Source organism: Dendropsophus ebraccatus, chromosome 2, assembly GCF_027789765.1.
Source record: "Dendropsophus ebraccatus isolate aDenEbr1 chromosome 2, aDenEbr1.pat, whole genome shotgun sequence".
Lineage (NCBI taxonomy): Eukaryota > Metazoa > Chordata > Amphibia > Anura > Hylidae > Dendropsophus > Dendropsophus ebraccatus.
Window position 1 is genome coordinate 42,632,716 of NC_091455.1, and position 19,632 is coordinate 42,652,347.

At 42.7% G+C, this 19,632-nt stretch overlaps 1 protein-coding gene across 6 annotated transcripts in view; it reads left to right on the forward strand.

The window, feature by feature from the left end:
- The window catches only part of PAG1 (phosphoprotein membrane anchor with glycosphingolipid microdomains 1), a 115,301-nt gene that overhangs the window by 80,890 nt on the left and 14,779 nt on the right, over positions 1 to 19,632 (forward strand). Inside the window, exon 2 of one of the 6 annotated variants that reach the window (XM_069959947.1) lies at positions 5,313 to 5,398. The exons of 4 other annotated variants lie outside the window; for them this stretch is intronic. The gene's annotated coding sequence lies outside the window, so the exon portion shown is untranslated. One more of the 6 variants, XM_069959946.1, reaches the window with a different exon arrangement.

Consider the following 19,632-nt stretch of genomic DNA (forward strand, 5'->3'; position numbering starts at 1 on the left):
AGGGATAAGTATCCTGGGTGACAGGTCCTCTTTAAACAATCCATGAACCTGGAGTAAAAAAGCAGCGAAGCCTGGGACCATCATAGTCACTATCTATTATTTTGGTAACTGCAATAAGCATCCACCAAAATGTATAGCAGTTGTCATGAAATTGACTTTCACCACATAGAGGAAGCCATAGTCCAAAACCTACTTACTATTGTCTTCCCATCATGAGAAGAGAGTGGCTGGGCATATAAGTTATGTTCTACAAGACACTTTTGGGCCCCAATGCAAAATCTAGAACAGCGCGCCCCCTCCCCACATCTTCCATGTGCTGTTTATTATACTAGGGCATTATGGGCACCATGGCAGTGGGGGGCTGAGTGCTACCTTGGCATCCTATATAGACACACCCCTTCAAGTAATGTAAAAGAGGATTCACAAGTCTCTCTGCTCTTATAAGGTCCTATATGCCCAGAGTCCGCCATGAACACTTTAGATGACACAGTTGCCCGGGTTGTTTTATTTCGGGACACTTTGCAAAGTTTATAGAAATGTTACCAGGTGAGGAGATGGATTCTTTACATTGCCGTGCAGACATTCCTGGACTGTTTGCAGAACCTGTTGCACACTATAGACCCCTATGGGGGGGGGGGGGCACTGTGTGAGTAGCAGGGACTCAGGGTCTGTATCATTCATCAGGCTCTGAATATTCATTATGATAATTCCGCCTCTGGTCTATTTTAGCCATTTTTATCCCTCTGAGACGCTGAATATAACAACTTCCTGTTGACCTGATAGAATACTTATATTCATGGGAAAAGTCACTGTATGCTAATAATAAGGGACCTTCTGCAATGACTGGGGTGCCTTGTGCTGCTGCTTACCATATGTTCTCTGCTGCTTATTACAGAATGCTTTCCATATGTATTTCTAGGAAACTCTCCATTTAAGGGAAAGGTCATTGTCTATATACAGTATACGGAAAGTGTTCTTTTCATACTGGCTCCATCTGTCCACAGCCTCCCTTTTTCTCTTTTTATTATAATATAATATAAACCACAAAATGACTGAGAATTTCTTAAAGGGGGCATCCAAACGGACTAAATGAAAGCCGTTGTTGGGTGTTCTCCCTAGGTAATTGGTAGATTTACAGGTATCACCTGGGAAGTTCTCACTGTCCCCTTGGTCCTAGACAATGTGTTGGGTCCACAGTTCCCAGTATATAGTAATATGTGGGTCACAATCCGCATCAGTGACCACATAGTACCTGATCCAAATCCACAGCACTTGGACAGTGCCCTATCATTGTGCCTGATGGATAGGGGTGGTTCAAGGAGTACCCACACCCATCAAACATTGAAGACCCGTTCTAAGTCCCAGAATACCCCTTTTGAATAGATAATCTAAAGGGGTAGTTCACCCCCAAAAATATTTTCAAATCAACTAGTGCCAGAGATTTGTAATTTACTTTTTCTTAAAAAAAAATCTCCAGGATTTCAATACTTATCAGCTGCTTTATGCCCCACAGGAAGTGGTATATTCTTTCCAGTGCTCTCTGCTGGCCCCTCTGTTCATGTCAGGAACTGTCCAGAGCAGCAGCAAATCCCCATAGAATATATATCTCTCCCGCTCCCCAGACTGCAGAGAATACCATTTCCTGCAGGACATACAGCAGCTGATAAGTACTGGAACACTTCAGATTTTTTAATAGAAGTGAATTACAAATCTCTGTCACTTTCTGGCATCAGTTGATTTGAAAGAGAAAAAAATTGGTGAACTACCCCTTTAAGCATAAGAAGATTTATAATAATACACATATAGGGCTCTTATGGTTGACTGTTGGCTACGATTGTACAGTCCTCTTTAAATAATGTGCACGTAGGCTGCATGTCTGAGACCCCAGGTATGGTCAGTCTCTCTGTCCCCACTATCCCATAGGGTTGTCAGCTGTGCTAATGGCTCAAAAGAACTGGCAGATTCCCTTCAATATACCCTACTACTGTGCCATCCATAGGGCAGCAGTCTATAGGCTGTTGCGTAATGTTGTAGCTGCCGCTAGGAAAAGTGAGCTGGAGGTGGGCTCTCCTGGTTAGTTGCTCAGCTCTCCCTGTATTCAGTGTCTTCTGCCCTTCCTATCAGCTACGATTGACAGCTCTAGTGTCCAATCACGAATCCTCTAAAGAGGAGGAGCTCTAAATACAGGTCATCTAATCATAAAAGCCCGCCTCCTTGGCACTTACTGTAGCAGTGGTCAGGACAGTAACCAAGTTGCATGGCTGAGACACCAGGTATCATTGCCTCTGTATAAGGCTGTCTGCAGGTCTGATCTCTAATACACTGTTGTACATATCCTTACAGGTGGTGTAGATGATGTGTGTGAACACCTCTATAGACGGTTAACCAAAATATAAAACAGGCGGCACTATAGGTAAATACAAAAGGTATATACAAAATTCAATATCTGCTGACAGTTTGCTGTAAAAGTGGTGCAAACTCCAAAAAGCAATGTATAGTCCAATGTAAACACATTAAAGAAAGAAGAAAAGAATGGGTTGCACTCACCGAATGAGTATTCATAGGCTTTATTTCTTCATATCAAACGATAAAAAACTGGACATAGCAGACGCTAGACAAAACAAGGCCGTGACAGACTGTTTCACGCATAGCCACGCTTCTACGCGCAAAACAGTCTGTCACCGCCTTGTTTTGTCTAGCGTCTGCTATGTCCATGTTCGCACTATGTCCAGTTTTTTATCGTTTGATATGAAGAAATAAAGCCTATGGAGACTCAGTGAGTGCAAACCATTCTTTTCTACCTGTATAGACTGGTTAGTATTTGATATCTACAGAACACAGTGATGTCTATTCCTATTGTGCCAGATGAGCGGACCCGGCAGGTGCTGTAATTGCATTAGGAGAATTGGTATGCAGTAGCGGCCTCGCTCAGCCATATCACTTAATAAAATATGAGTATTTTAGCACCTATCTGGCCGGCTCCCTATCTTATCACTTCAGAGTCGGCTGATCACTGCAGTTATGTGTATGAAAGCTTCTCTCATCTCCCCTCTGACTGCTTCTACTCCTCAGGATACTGCTTTATCTGGGAGAATAACAGCCAATGGCGTTATATCAGCAGCGGAGATGTCTCGCATGGCTTTTCCTTGTGTATTTCACTGTCATCTGTCACTTACTATGCCTTTTTAGCCATGTTTTGGCCCAGAAGCTTGCAGACTAGCCCCGTCGTGTAATGTGTGGCTGCCCGGCCATCATTATAATGTATAGTCCTGGCCTTTATACAGTAAACACCTTTTAGTTAATCCTCAGCCCGGGAGTTCTAGCAGCATCTCTAGTACACATACAGTACTGCCGCATGACAATATAGGCCAGGAGTATAAAAATGTAACATCACAGAGAAAAGGGCAGAGAAAATAAAGAAGGATAGTGTTAAAGCGACTCTGTACCCACAATCTGTCCCCCCAAACCGCTTGTACCTTTGGATAGCTGCTTTTAATCCAAGATCTGTCCTGGGGTCCGTTCGGCAGGTGATGCAGTTATTGTCCTAAAAAACAACTTGTAAACTTGCAGCCCTAAGTCAAATTGGCGTGGCCTACAGTGTCTGTGCATTAGACTTGCACCACCCCTCTGTCCCTCCTCCCCACCCTCTTCATCATTAGGAATGCCCCTAGAACATTTTCTCCTGTCTGAACATTGCACAGGTGCCTTAATAATCCAGCCCATGTGCTGGGCTGACACAGCTGATGAATAGTAGAAAATCTGCCTGGAGCATTCCTAATGATGAGGAGGGTGGGGAGGAGGGACAGAGAGGGTGTGCCAGCCTAATGCATAGTCACTCTAGGCCACTCCAGTTTGACACAGGGCTGCAAGTTTAAAAGTTGTTTTTTAGGACAACAACTGCATCACCTGCCGAAGGGAGCCCAGGACAGATCTTGGATTAAAAGCAGCTATCTGATGGTACAAGTGGTTTAGGGGGGGGGGTCAGATTGTGGGTACAGAGTCGCTTTAAATGGGATATTCTATGAGACGACTTCTAATCCTGCAAGTGGCTCGGGTAGCGCTGTGCTTTTCAGCAACCAGAGACTGCAGCTGCCCCATTCACATGTACAGGACAGTGGGCGACTCTGTAAATAGAAGAAGAAGAAGCGATGAACACAACATAGTGCTGCAACCCCTCCATTCTCAGAACCAGAAGTCATCCTGGCATAGGCTTCACTTTATTTAATGTGTATATGCCTTTAAAGGGGTACTTCAGGGGGGGGGGGGGGGGGAAACTTCTTTCAAATCAACTAGTGTTAGAAAGTGCCAGTCTCCCAGTACTTATCAGCTGCTGTATGTCCTTCAGGAAGTGGTGTATTTTTTCCGGTCTGACACAGTGTTCTCTGCTGCCACCACTGTCTGTGACAGGAGCTGTCCAGAGTAATAGGGGATCCTGATAGAAAACCTTTCTCGCTCTCCAGCCTAGAAAGAATATACCAATTCCAGTAGGGCATACAGCAGCTGATAAGTACAGGAACACTTGAGTTTTCTTAATAGAAGTAATTTACAAATCTCTGGAACTTTCTGGCACCAGTTGTTTTAAAAGAATTTTTTTAAAGTACCCCTTTAAAGTGGCCTGTATCTGTTATAGCATACCTCCTAGTTGTACTGTTTCTCATAGGATTATTTAACTAAACAGATATATACTAGACAGGGAGAGTTCTTTTGAGAGATGTTTTGTGAGTGTTCTCAGGTGAACTAGCGCATATATATATATATTTACACGTGTGCTGTACTTAATAAGTGTTGACCCTTCACAAGGTTATATTAAAGGGGTTATCCAGGATTAAGTTACAAAATGAACCACTCTTGCCCTTGTGTGTGGTATTGCAGCTTGATTCCATTTAACTGAATGGGGACTATTTGTAATACCACACACAACCTTAGGACAGGTGTGGTGCTGTTTTTAGAAGAAAGTGGCTACATTTATATTGTTTGGCCAGGACTGATTATCAGGAACGAATGCTCATAGGAATAGTGATGATGGATCTGTTGTCCATATGTTTGGGACCCCCCCCCCCCCCCCATTGGAGGCAGACAGCAGATTTACATTGTACCTGTGTGCACAAGCCCCATGTTAGCTCTGTGCTGTCACACCGCATGGCGTTGTATGGCCGATACTGTAAGTTCTCTTTGTCCAGACACACGTTTGCCTCTCCCATTTCTCTGACATGGGATGTTCTTTTTTCTCCTATTCTTCTTATAAATGTCTTTCTTCCGTCATCTGAATGAGACTAATTGACAGGTTCTCTGTATCTTGACTGTGTTAATAGAGCAAAACAGAACTGACATGATCCTGAATTACAGCAGAATGCGGTGACTGGAGGCTCTGTGAAGCGTGGCCGATCAGCTGACGCAGGTAGAAGGAATCCTACAAGAAAGCCATGTTATGGCTGTGACACAGCTGTCTCATTGCCAGCTGTATTGTAGAAGGGCAGTGTGATATTCAGAGCTGCCATCATTTGAATAACAGCAGAGCGACTCCTTTATTCTGCCCGGGCATATCACGCACCGCATGAAGTCAGCGCTAGGAGTTCTGGAAATCAAGAAGGAACGTGGGTCGGAAGAGGAGTATATGGTATATAGTGGCTCAGGTACTTGTAGCACCCACACTTAGGGTACTATTACACAAAGTGCTTCAAACTGCTTTTTGATGATAAAAATGCATTTTTCGCCTGATAAACCCAATTACAAAGTTTCTTAAAATTGCCAAAAATATAAAAATAAAATGAAATGGCAGTGACACTTTAAAGGGGTAGTCCACCCAAAAAAAATTTCTTTCAAATCAACTGGTGCCATGAAGTGCCAGAGATTTGTAATTCACTTCTATTAAAAAATCTTAAGTCTTACAGTACTTATCAGCTGCTGTGTGTTGAGCAGGAAGTGGTGTTTTCTTTCCTGTCTGACAAAGTGCTCTCTGTTGCCTCCTTTGTCCATGTCAGGAACTGTCCAGAGCAGTAGCAAATCCCCATAGAAAACCTCTCCTGCTCTCCAGACTGGAAATAATACAACTTCCTGTTGGGCATACAGCAGTTGATAAGTACTGGAAGGCTTGAGATTTTTTAATAGAAGTAAATTACAAATCTCTGGCACTTCATGGCAGCAGTTGATTTGAAAGAAAAAAATTTGGGTGAACTACCCCTTTAAGTCTGCATATCAAGAGAGCTGTCAGTCACTCAGTAGTTCCGCCCACTTGACTACTTAGCATAGATTAAACAGAGGTTTACATGAATAAATCACATGTTATACTGGAAGCCTTTCCCCCACAAAACTATATATCCATCTTCTCAGCTGTTTTATATCTTGGTGCTTGCAGACTAGACTGTATTTTCAATGTATCTGGTTCCTTTTTTTTTTTTGTAAAAAGAATAAAGATAAAATTCCAGCATTTAGAAAATAAGATTCAGATCTGGCATGCTGGTGCTAGTAGTTGCCCATCAGCTGGCACTCCACATTTCTTGCGCTTGCTTCCACATTGCAGAAGGTCCATTATAAGAATATACTCTTGTACTTTAGCAGCGTCCTATAAGTCAGGTAGTGGCCTGCAGTCCCACACGAGCCGTATTCTAGATGGCAGACGCCAAGGCTGATGTTTTCCTCCTGGCTATGATATACAGTCACTGGTGGCAACTTAATGAGGGCAATGAAATGTTATGTGGCATTTAGCGAGGAGGCAGGGACATTGTGATAGCGCAGAGTCATTGATCACTGCCAGGCTCGGCCTGTCCATATACTTATTTATATAACTGGATAGCCCCTGTGTGCTTTGTTAGCATTGATTCATCCTTCAGTGTGAGTGCAGCACAAGTCTTGTCAATTTTCTCAAGACACTGGAGAATTAAAGGAAGGGGGTCGGGCTGTGATATGTGTTGTTTTTTGTGCCATTCTTCTTATAGGCAGGACCAGGGAGCTAAGGGGTAAAATGAAAGCCCATTAAAATGAATAATGCTGCAAGAGTATGTGAGGCTCTTATGAATTCCGAGGAAGTATCAGGGCAGGTCGATGGTGGAGCAGCTACGTGTTCAGTCATGGACAATATGGCTGAAATACATCTTGTGACAGCCCCTATAAACCTGCTCCTTATCGCCCATTAACAGTATTGGTGGCTAAGTGCTAGGAGAGGAGGTGCGTGTGATGAATAATGAATTCCCCTTCATTTGTAAGGCCGGCTTTACATCTATGACCCATCTCTGGATGCCAAATTGTTTCTCTAATTGTTACCTGTAAATCACATCTTTATCTGATGGGCATAAACGTGTCTCCCATCTGAGGAGGGGGCTTCCCATTATGGGAGAATCCATTACCGTAAACTGCCCGTAGTGACAATACCGCTGTTACATATGGATATAGGGGGAGATTCAAAGCACTTAGATCCAACTAAAGAAACTGTGTTCTTATATGTCTATTGTCTATCAGGTTGTTTTTATGTTTTGTTTTTTTGCCATGTTTTGTCATGTATAGTTTTCCATCCAGATTGTTTAGGTGGCCTTTTATGCTCCCTTTTTTTTTTTTTAGTTTACTCTACTTAGGGGCTTATAATAGAAATTCCTATCAGTATGTTTTTTTTGGAGTATCCATAGGAAACCCACACTCACTCACGGTGTACTCACATAGAGCTAAAATCAGACTCCTCTCCTGTAGGCTGTGGTGTCCTGCTCTGTGGTGATTCTGTCCATAAGATGGCCGACATGGAGGAACATGTTACATGCCTCGTCACAAGTGTCCACCATAGGCATATACAGGCTCAGTGGTGGACACAGAAGGCGGGCATGGTACACTTGCTAATACTGTACACTTAACTATTTTACTGTGAACCCCTTTAAGAACAGATTGAGGCATTTTGGAAATATAAGAATGTATCAAGATATGAGAGGACTGGTGCTGTTGTTTCAATGGCCAGTGTCATGTATGGCTTCTGTACTTATACCATTAGTTTTTGAGCACACAGATCAAGCTTGCCAATGTAAAACCTATTTCCAACTGTCTAATAAATGAACATATATTGGTAAACAAGGTTATTTAACTATTTTTTATAGTTCTTCTTTTGATGCAAACTGTCTGCTCTGTTGTCTTCAGCCCAATGTCCTGTCAAGTGTATATCCTGTAGTGGTCTTCCTGCTCCTGTGTACAGGACACTCTAGCCAGGAATTCAGCCACCCTCTATCTCCCTCCCACAATTTGGGACATTGTTCTAAAGAGGTGCAGGACATTGGGCTGAAGACCAGTTGCATCAAAAGTAAAAGGAAAACATGGGGGACCAAGGTAGTAAAATAATCCTATTTATTGATATATGTTAATTTAATTAATTGTAGGACCACCCCTTTTTATGGGAATAAAAAATATTTTCAACTAAACTAGTGGCAGAAAGTTCTATTGATTTGTAAAGTAACATATCAACATACCTAAAAAAAAAAAAAAAAGTACTGACATCTTCACATGTCTGATAATGTATCTTTAGCACATGAGGTCTACCGCAGCCTGTGTAAGGTTAGGTACTGAAACATGGCTCCTTCCTGGCCCTCTGTAGCAGAGTGGTCTATTATGTCATTATATGGGAATTTGCAGAACTGATGTTACTGTGATGAAGACTATGCTGGTGTCCATATTTCTATGACAGAGCCATCTTGCTCTGGTTGCTAGTGGCCAAATCTCAAGTTTTTTTGTTTAGTTTTTTTTTTCATTTCACGTCTATAGTCTCAAGATTGAAGAATCAACTTCTGACATCACATCCTTCCCCTAAATGTTATGTCTTGTGGTTTGTGGTGATCATAGTCTTAAGAAACTCATACCGAGGATGTGCTGTACGTTGTGCATATGCTTACAGTCAGAAGAGCTGTGTATATTTTATAGATACCAATACTGAAATCTGGTCGGCCTTCAAGGGGTTCTGGGCTGCAGGGAATTCCTACTTTTTGGAAGAATCTATTGAAAAATAAGATAGTAATTATAATGTGCCCTTCAGGGTCCACCAACATTTAGCTGTATTCTGGGGCTAAACTAAACAGTGAGAATTAAATCTCTTACAGCACCCCCAGAGGGGAAATTAGGCATTGCTTAGGGGCCTATTACACAAAACGATGGTTGTTCTTTACAATCTTTTCCTCGATACCGTTACTCCATCTGATCCCATCAAATGAAGAAATGATAAGGAATTACGCTGAACGATTAGTGAATGAATGCGGGATTACAGCGAACGATTAACAATGATTTGGTGTCCGCATCAGATGCACGACTTCTCTTTGGTCGTTTGATCATTGCCGCATTTACACAAAACAATTATTGATTAAATTCGAACGATCTAACGATAATTTGCACGATAATCGTCCCGTGTAATAGGGCCCTTAGTACCTATTGAAATCAGTAGGTTGTGTGTGTAATGAAAGACGGGTCCTCCAGGAAAAGAGATGTTCTTGATTTTTATTATAACCACTCTGTATGCTGGTCAGGAAGTAAGGATCTGGAATTTGGGAATTCCTCTGTTAAAGGGGTTATCCAGTAATTGAAATATATATATATATATATATATATATATAATTTTTTTTTTTTTTTTTTACAAAAACCGCGCCATATATCTCTATACTGTGGGTACTTGAATGACAATGTGCAGACATGGACATAAAGAGGGAATCGGACTATGATGAATGTAGGGCCTCACTCCGGACCATTGCAGCCAGCCGCTTCTTATGATTGTTTTTCGGATGGACCTAGAGTTTAGTTTTGTACTCTTAAGTATACAAAGTTTATCAGTACATAGCTAAAGTGTAAGACTTTTCTAGTTGAAGAGGTTGGTAGGCAAACACAGCCGAAAGCAACACTCTGGATGCGGCTCTCTTTGCCTTTCATCTGTCTCTTTTGTGAATTGCACTTTTTAGCAGCACATAAAACAGGTCTGTGATGTCTTTGAAGAAAAGTGAGATAAGCTTTATTCTACAGCTGTAAACCTCAGATCTCTGCTACTTTAAATAAGATGGCACGTCAGTCATTCATAGGATATAGCGCCGCGCTCACCTTTCAGTGAACTTGCTGTAAATTCTCTTGTGGTGTTATATACGGAAATACTATTGCGTTATGTATATGATAATAGGTAAGCCATTGCAGAACCATTATATGCTCTAAGTAAGAGACGCATATTAAAGGGATTATCCAGCCTGTAAAATATTGATGACCCTCAGGATAGCCTCAGGATAGGACATCAATATTAGATTGGCAAGGGTCCGACTCCCAGCACCCCCACTGATCAGCTGTTTGAGAGGGCAGCAGCCTCTTCAGTCTTTAGCCAGTCATACCATTTGTCTTGTGCTAGAACACGAAACACGTAGGCGCACAGGTTAGCTACTTTATGATGGAATAAAAGTTTATAATTTTTAAATACTTTTGGAGTGCTGCAAACTACTATATTTTCTCTTGGACTATGCAGTTGGCCATCGCTTTGGATACTGTGCACCCTCCTGATCTTCGAGTCATATGAAGATGAGAGGTCAGCTGACTACCAAATCTCACTGTTTTTGCTCTTCGTCTTTACTTGTAACTACGTTCTGATTAGACATGAGCACAACTCGAGCTTCAACAACTCTGATCATTCGGAATATGATTGGATGAAGTTGGATGCAGCCCTAAAGTTGCCTGGAAAACATGATACGGCCAATGGCTTGCAGGGTTGCATCCAAAGTCTACAGCCACTGGTAATGAAATGCAGAGAATTCTGCATTCGGATAGACTCAAGCATGCTCAAGTTGCCTTAATTTCTACACACAACTTGTGGACAGTTTTTGTTTTTGTTTTTTGGAAGAAAGCAGCCATGTATTTCTGATCCTGGAGAACCCCTTTAAAACTTACCAACCCTCCACCCATGCGATCACTTGAACCCCAGAATCTGTACGATGGAGCATCAGCATAGACGCTTGACAGCCTCTTCTCTCTCCAACTATTTTACTACTGAAGATTATATATATAGAACAGCGCTTGGCTATCTCTGCTAGTCCCATAGCAAATGAAAGTAGCCGGTGGTCTTTGGTGGGACTAATCTTTTTTTTAAGTGATACATATTTGTGCTGTTATGCAGGGGCGTAGCTAGGATTCACAGGGCCCCATAGCAAAAAATTTTAAGGGGCCCTCCTCCACTACGTACAACACAAAGCACTGTCTGTGTGTGTGTGTGTGTGTGTGTGTGTGTGTGTGTATATATATATATATATATATATATATATATATATATATATATATCCAAGAGTAACTTGGTTTAAGAGCTCACAGTTTTTCAAAATTGTGACTTGGTTTGAGAGCATTGCTTTGGTTTAAGAGCTCCCTGTACTGGCTGGGAGGGGGAGTGGGGGAGGGACATGGTCTGCATAGTGGGGTCTACAGCCCTGTACTCTGACCCAGGAAGTCTTCCTCACCTTCCAAATCATAGCAGATTCACTTCAGGCTGGGGCTTACATCAGGGGACAGGACTGTGGAGGTAGTCTCTCCATAGCTGTAACCCCTCTCTCCCCGGACAGAGAGTGCTGCATGTATGTGCCCACATATGTCCTGCTCATTCCTTCATGCTCCCTGCCATCTCTGCCAGCCCTTGTGTTTCCCATCCTCTCCATTACTGTACAGTAACTTATAATATCACATATTCTGCTGTTTCTGGATGTTTGTTTCATTTGTTTTACATGTTATTCAGTATAATAAATAATTATTTTTGGGATGTGGAACCAATTCACTGCATTTCAATGATTTCTTATGGGAAAATTTGCTCTGGTTTAAGGGTAGATTTGGATTACAAGCGCGGTCCCGGAACAGATTATGCTTTACTGCTGGTGCACTGATACCCCTGACCTCTGCATATTATCCTTTCCTACTTGATTGCCAGCTGGAGAACAGAGGTCAGAGGTTATTAGTGCAGTCAATCAGAGATCCCTGTCTTCTCTTTGTTAACTTTTTTTTTATGTTGCAGCATGTAAGTAAACATTGGGTCACTTAAACACAGCAGTACATAAGGGGTTAAGCAGAAGGACTCATGCTTTTACCTTCTCCCCTGGGCCCCCCCTCCTGCACAGGCCCCATAGCAACTGCCTACCCCGCCTCTATGGTAGCTACGCCACTGCTGTTATGGTGCGTTTACACTGAGAGATTTATTTGACAGATTATTGAAGCCAAAACCATGAATGGATTTGAAAAGAGGAGAAATCTCAGTTTTTCCCCTATAACCTTTTCCATGTTTTGTCTGTTCCTGGCTTTGGCTTCAAAAATCTGTCAGATAAATCTTTGTGTAAACACACCATTACTGTGTGCTCATGTCCTAGCTCCTGTCTGTGGGATGTCACACACCTGTATTATGTATGCAGCCGCTGTGACGGGGCTTACAGGGGTTTAAGGCTCATCAGTGGCACTTAGTGCAGGAATTAGAGCATAGCCCCGGTGTTATCACAATCCTCCAAGTATTGCCTGACTGAACATTGCTTCTGAGAATTTAATAAATGCAATCAAGTGGAAATCTCTTCCCTCTCCTCGCCGCCGCGCTGACACATAAATAAATCTTGCAATACAGATTTATGTTCCGAGTTTCTTAACTCCGCTTTCCAGCAGTTGTTTTTATTCAATGTCACAAGACTATGTTCGGCCAAGATAATTTCTTCACATTGTGGCGGAGACCAGCGGGCTAATGCCTAATTTACATACTATGGTGGATTGTGTGACGCTTAGATTTATGGGATGATTTCCAGCTCAGAGATGGTAGACTGCAATGAAGAACAATCATTCGTTACCAGACGGAGTGAGTGTAACCCTGTGTTACCATATCAAGTCACGGTAGTACTAGTTGGCGTCTGTAATATGCCCTGTCCTCTGCACCTGTACTGTGTGTTTTCTATACTAGTAGTGTCCCTCATGATTTTTCCGCTTCTTATTGTTGCCCTTGGTGATATACTCGGTACCACTGTCTGGTATATCATTGCTGAGTATATTTACCATATGGTGGGTGTAGACCGCCATACACTGTGCAGTCATTTGCAATATTCTCTATAATCGGCTTCACTTCAATAGGACTTTTCGATTATGTTCAGACAGGGGGATACGCTATGTATTTTACATCTGGATTTACAGGTGGACAATCCATGACAAGTCATGCAGAACTTAAAAACACATGCTTAATCCATAGCAAAATATACAATAATAATGGTCTCGATAATGTGCAATGCATCCCCATGATGCATGAAACGATGCAGTTAATTTGCATGCAGATACCACACTGGATTTCTCCATCGATAGTTACATTTGTTACAATTTCATCTGTTTAGCTGCAACCTTCACAAGATGAGGGTGGATATTTCACACCTTATCTACCATTGGGAATATACTCTTAAGGCCCTCTTACACAAAGCGATTATCGGTAGCATTTGGGCGATTATCGGCCATTACAGCCAATAATCACTTTGTGTAATAGAAGGCAACAATCGGCCGACAAGAACGATGTCGGCTGATCGTTTTCTTTCAGCATGTTGAAAGACAAACGACTAAGCTAGCAACGATCTACTACCGTCACTCCGTGCAACAGGAGTGGTGGCAGCAGACCACCACTATCATCTATGGGCCCTTTAGATCGTCTGGGTAGCCCCCTTCCCTTGCCTCCCCCCCTTACCCGCTTGCTGTCCGCACGTTGAATAGCGCTGCCAGCAAGCAGGGAACGAGGAGCAAGCGGAAGTGCTGATCTGACCGGTTGGCGCTCACTTGCTTGCGGAGATCGCCCCGGAGCCTAAGTTGACTATAACCAGCATAACTCATACCTTTAATTCCTTGTCTCTAACACTATTCTGTCTCTTGCCTCGAAGACAGCCCACAAGTATTTGCTGTACAAAAAGACGGATGTGATACTGATGGTTTTTCTTCTAGAACATATGTGCATTTTGGATCCGTAGTAGACGCATATCCATAGACTTGTAAAGCTTCTATGCAGAAAGCTGCAGCTGGCTAATGGGCACCACCTTAGAGCTTGGGGGCTGTGGGGTCGAGCAGTGTAGGCATCAGATTACTTTCCAGTCCACTGATGGCTTCTAATTTGCTGCTGCAGATTGTCTATGTCTATCCTTGCAAATCAGGTCAATGGGCAATGTGTTGGTTATTTGGTTACCCTGCCGTACCAATGACTGAATCTCAATGAACATCCACTTATCCGCTATATATAGTTTTATTATTGGGTTAGAAGATGTATCTGCCATGATAAGCCTCCAATACGGATAGGCTGTGTCGTAGCTAGAAGGCTTAGGAAACTATATGGGTTCCACTAAGGTGACCTTATACAGTCTGCACATCCCCACTAGAGACAGAAGTGAATATATGTATCCATCTTATGCCTTTTCATTGGCAGAGATATTTGATATTGATATTTGATAATGACTGGATTATACTAATAGCTAAGGGTAATATAGAGAAATGACTATTTGAGGGACAGGCAACAATGCAAACAAATCAGAAAAGCAAATTATTGCTAATGGAAACTGATGATCCTCGCCATGCATTAACCTCCAGTTCTCCACAGATGTCATTTGGGGTCTAAATAAAATGTATTACTGTCATGGCGAGGCGGGTGCGCTTGATTTATCTGGCCCAGCGAGCGTCACTCACCCAATTGAAATGACAAGACTAGCTAATTAGCGGCTGTAATTTAATTAATGCCTTCCCGTCCCTTTCTTAAGCTTCACAATTACATTTTCTTTTGCATTAATTTGAGGAGGATAGGGCTGATCCTCTCCTTAGATATGATTTATCTGCACATTAGATGCCTACAGGTTTGCCGGCTCTGGAGCCATAAGACGCTTAATGTTCCTTCATTACTATGGAGGCTCATGCAGCGATTGTTCATGGAATCACACGCTTCTCCCTTTGTTCGGAGAACTTGCATTATATTTGTGAATAAATATCCGCAGAGAGCCATCCATTATGTGATATATTCTGAAGGATGACAAACAGAGGCAGATATAATCATCATGGAGTATGTGTATTCATAAAAGATAAGTGAAATCGATTACCGGGCGTAAAACAGTATAAATAGGACTTTAAAGACTGCGGTTTTATTGCTTAATTGTAGCTAAAATGAAAAATAAAGCTAGATTGCATTTGTATCTACAGCTCCCAGGCTCACATGTGTGTCTCCATGGCTACAGACTACAAACAAGCTGTGCGTAGTCTGATCCTGCAGTCATATTCTATTTTTTACCTGTCCCCTACATCTTCCTAACCTACGGTGAAAGTGCACAACAGATGGTTGGAAATAAAACTGCAAAATCAGACTACTTAGAGCTTGTTTGTAGTCTGTTACCTTGGCAACATATAAATGTGCCATATAGTATAGGTCTATACTAGATGTTTTTTTATTAAGACTTTTTGCAAAGGTGCTTAACTTTTTAATGTAAAAAAAAAATGGGTGTTAAAGTAAACTTTTAAGAATAGCCTAGCTTCAGGATGTCATAACATCCTGTCTCATCTGCTGTGTTATGTAGTTTACATATCTGTGTAAATAGCATAGCTCTGTGGGTTATGTTGTTTATGGTAACTCATAAGTTACAGATATAGTGTAGCTTATGGTGCTACCCAGTTTATGCAACTTCCATTACATTAAAGGGATCTTCCCATCTCTATTAACATAGTTAAACCTGTAGGGCTCGTCAAGTTAAATAGTTTTGCAAATACATTATCAATTAGTAAATTTGCCTCCTTCTCCTGATATGCTGCCCTATTCTTCCCATTGTTGACAGCTCGTTGTCTAGGTTACAGACCTCCATTCTGCTCTAAAAGCAGTGGTCTGGCTGGTAAATGGATTATTAGTAACTATAATATAGATTATACGGAGAGTGTATATATACTGTATAATATATAATATATACAAAGGTATATATGCACCACCCAGACCACTATTTTAATGCAAAGTGGTGGTCGATAACCTAGACAAGGCAAGTTTGCTAAATGAATGTACTTGCAAAAATAGTATAACACTGGTATAACTATATTAGTTGAGATGGGGATATCCCTTTAAGGAGTCTAGAATGACTATGGGCCACAGTTCTCCAGTTCTCCTGTGGGGGAAGCAGAGACAACTACAGATATTAGAAATGACTGTCAGTTTGAGGGGTTAGAGTGTCACCTTTAGGAGACCACCAAGCTGGGAATGATATAGGTCAGGCAGGTGCAACCTGGGGAAAAAAAGTATGCAAATTAGCTGTTTAGCAATTTGTCTCTCTGGTGCCACCTATAGGAATTAGCTCCCCTGTAAGTCAGTGTCCAGTACTGAGACACCAGTCGTCTCTTTGTGAGAAGATGCTACAGTATGTCCACAACTACATCAGGTCTGGTTCTTTGTTCTTGAAAGAAATTTGCCATTCTCTCCGCATAGTAATCCCATCCACCCTTGGCATGTTTTTGATGGAGGAAGAAGGCACTGCTGTCCGCCATTGTTATTTGAGGTGTTCAGCCATAAGAATCAGTGGCTCTCACCATGTGGCCACATGTATTGTTGCGCTTCCCCTGCAGTAGTGGTTGCAGCTCCCATATTGAATGCGTTATTTGCGATGGGTCCATCCCTTTGGGGATAACCGTGTCAACACATAAAAAAAACTTCCTTAAAGCATCATGACAAGATAATTTTCCTACTTCTGTTTGTCATGTACTTATAAGAGCATAATCCCTGATGGGGCTGTAAATGGTTTATGGGCCTTGTATTAGATCACCTGCCGCTAATGCCTCCTTTACATTATGCATTGCCATCCACAAGGAATTCTTTGTCGTTGTGCGAGCTCCGCATTAGTCACAGTAGGGAGGGCCCATTTATAATGTAATAACATTTTTATATCTGTATAAGGGGAAGTTATGTTGTATGTGTCCTTGTCTCGTATCTGTGTATCCGGGAGAATATGGAGGAAGAAACCTGTTTTTCATTAGCTATAAAGATTTTTGAGATTGCATTAGTTTCAGTTCATTAGATTGTATAATTACATTGGCTGTGTGGCCGTACAAGAGGAAAACTGCTTGGAAGGGATTCCCGGGAGACGGCAGATTAGTCTTTACTGTCCGGGTCCGCTGAGGCATGGGGGATTTGGTTTGTTGCTAAACATGTGAATGTAGGACAGTGCCATAGGAAAAACTCGTATAAAATGGCGTAAGATGCAATAACACAATCCTGGATAAACATAGTATACAACTATATTAGACAGACGTGCCATGTACCTCTCCATCAGGCAAGGGGAATCGGCACCACTTTAAATATTACTATTACGTTACGTTATTAAGTTTTACAATATACTTTGCAATTTTTTCTTTCAAAGGGGTTATCCGGCGCTACAAAAACATGGCCACTTTCCCCCTACTGTTACCTCCAAATTGGATGGGGTTTTGAAACTCAGTTCCATTGAAGTAAATGGAGCTTAATTGCAAACTGCACCTGAACTGGAGACAACAGTAGGGGGAAAGTGGCCATGTTTTTGTAGCGCTGGATAACCCCTTTAAATACGGCCAAACTGTGGTCCATGCTCCCTCCGTGCAAATATTTGGTCTTTTCTCTGTTCAAAAAAAAAAAAAAAAAGGAGAGACCAAACACAAGAAGTTCCAGTCCTCTGTGCACTCACACAAGGAAAAACACCTGTTCATCATGCAGGTTGTATATCAATTGAGGGTAATTAACTAAGGCTAGTTATATCATTAACTTTTGCTAATTATAGTATGTATACATAGCTACCAGGAGACAATGCTCCTTGTTATGCAGCCACTTAGTCAGTACAATGCCACCATGTGGTTACAGAGGTTTTTAAGCTGTTTGACAGGAGAGCTGACCATACAATGCGAGCATCCCCAGGATTGTCGCCTACTGAATGTGGACATGCAGCAGCTGTGCACATGCACGTGAAGGGAGGCATCCAGTGGCCATATGTATAATGTTCGTTTAAACATAAAAAACCTTAAAAAACATAGAACAAATAGTGTACTGCAAGACTGCTTGTGATTCACAAAGTCAGTCCTTCTTTAAAGTCAGTGTACCTTTTTAAAGTGATTTTTTTTTTTTTTGAGGTGTATAGAAAAGATCTGAAAATCAATGACTGTGTTGGTGTCTTACAGTTTACGAAGTGTTGTTAAAAAAAGGACATTTAAGGTGCATTTAAAAGAACGAATGTTACCTCATAATCTATATAAAAGAGGATGCCAGAGCTCAGGTGCAGCACAAGAGAAGCTCTGTATAGTAGTATAGGCAGGGCCGTCTTAACAGCATTATGGGCCCCTGGGCAGAGGTGCGAATTGCCCCCCCCCCCCCAACTGCCGCCATCAAATCCCCCACATCTTTGCATATAGTGCCACACATAGTAGCCAATGCCCACATATAGTGCCCCCCATAGTAGCCAATCCCCCCATATAGTGCCCCCCATAGTAGCCAATCCCCCCATAGAAGCTAGTGCCCCCCATAGTAGCCAGTGCCCCTCATAGTAGCCAGTGGCCCCCATAGTAGCCAGTGGCCCCCAAAACAACAAACCAGTTACTCACCTGTCCGGCGGCCCCAGCGCTCTCGCCATCCTCCGGGCACAGGCAGCGGGGTACAGAGATGCTGCCTGTGCCGGAAGTGTCCTGCAGCCTGTATCATGAATGATAGAGGCTGCCGACACATCCGGGACACAGGCAGCGTCTCTGTACCCCACTGCCTGTGCCCGGAGGATGACGGGAGCACGCTGCCGGGAGAGGAGCTGCTGGGTCCGCCTGACCGGTGAGTTCCTGGACCACCCGCCCCTTCTATCGCCGCTTAGCTGAGCCGATCAGAAGCCCAGGAAAGTGCTGCTCATTGCACTTTCCTGGGCTTCTGATCGGCTCAGCTGAGAAGCGATAGAAGGGGCGGGCAGAGGGGGTCGCTCAGGGCTGCTAACTATGCATATGCATAGTGAGCGGCAATACAGGGGGCGGGCGGGACGGCTTCCTTGCGGTGCTCAGCACTGCTTTATAGGACACACTTAGTTTTATAAGTGCGTCTTATAAAGCAAAAAATACAGGTATGTCACAGAGGGCAGGGGCCCCCTAGGACACAAGGGCAGCCGCCTACCCTGCCCAATGGGTAAGACGGCCCTGAGTATAGGATCCCATCGTGTACTGCAAATCCCTCTCCCTCCCTTCTGCTGAATAGTTGCTGTTAGTATCCAGAGCTCCGGCACACCCTGGTCCGCTCCTGTGATGGAATAATGGATCTACCAGACTAGAAACCTAACAAACAAACCCTGCGTGAAGTGAAATAAAACTAAGCATCAGGATTATGGTGCTGGGCTCACAACAGGAGTGTCATCAGAAGTTCACAGCTCAGCTGCTTCTTTATTGCACTATATAGATTCTTACCGTCCTCAACACTTTTTTCTTGTCCCACAAAGTGAATGTGCATCTTTTCCTCTTGAGATGTTACATAGCCTAACAATCAGGGTCTTGTAGCTGAGCCCCCACATATTGGTAGAATAAAGGGGTTGCAGCTGTAGATCTTTGGGTTTTCCCCTTGGACCGCTACGCTATAACAGTGCCCTATTACACATGGATCTGGATAGGCCGGGGGCTTAAGCTGAGAAGTGGCAGATGAGGTTCAGCACTGATAAATAG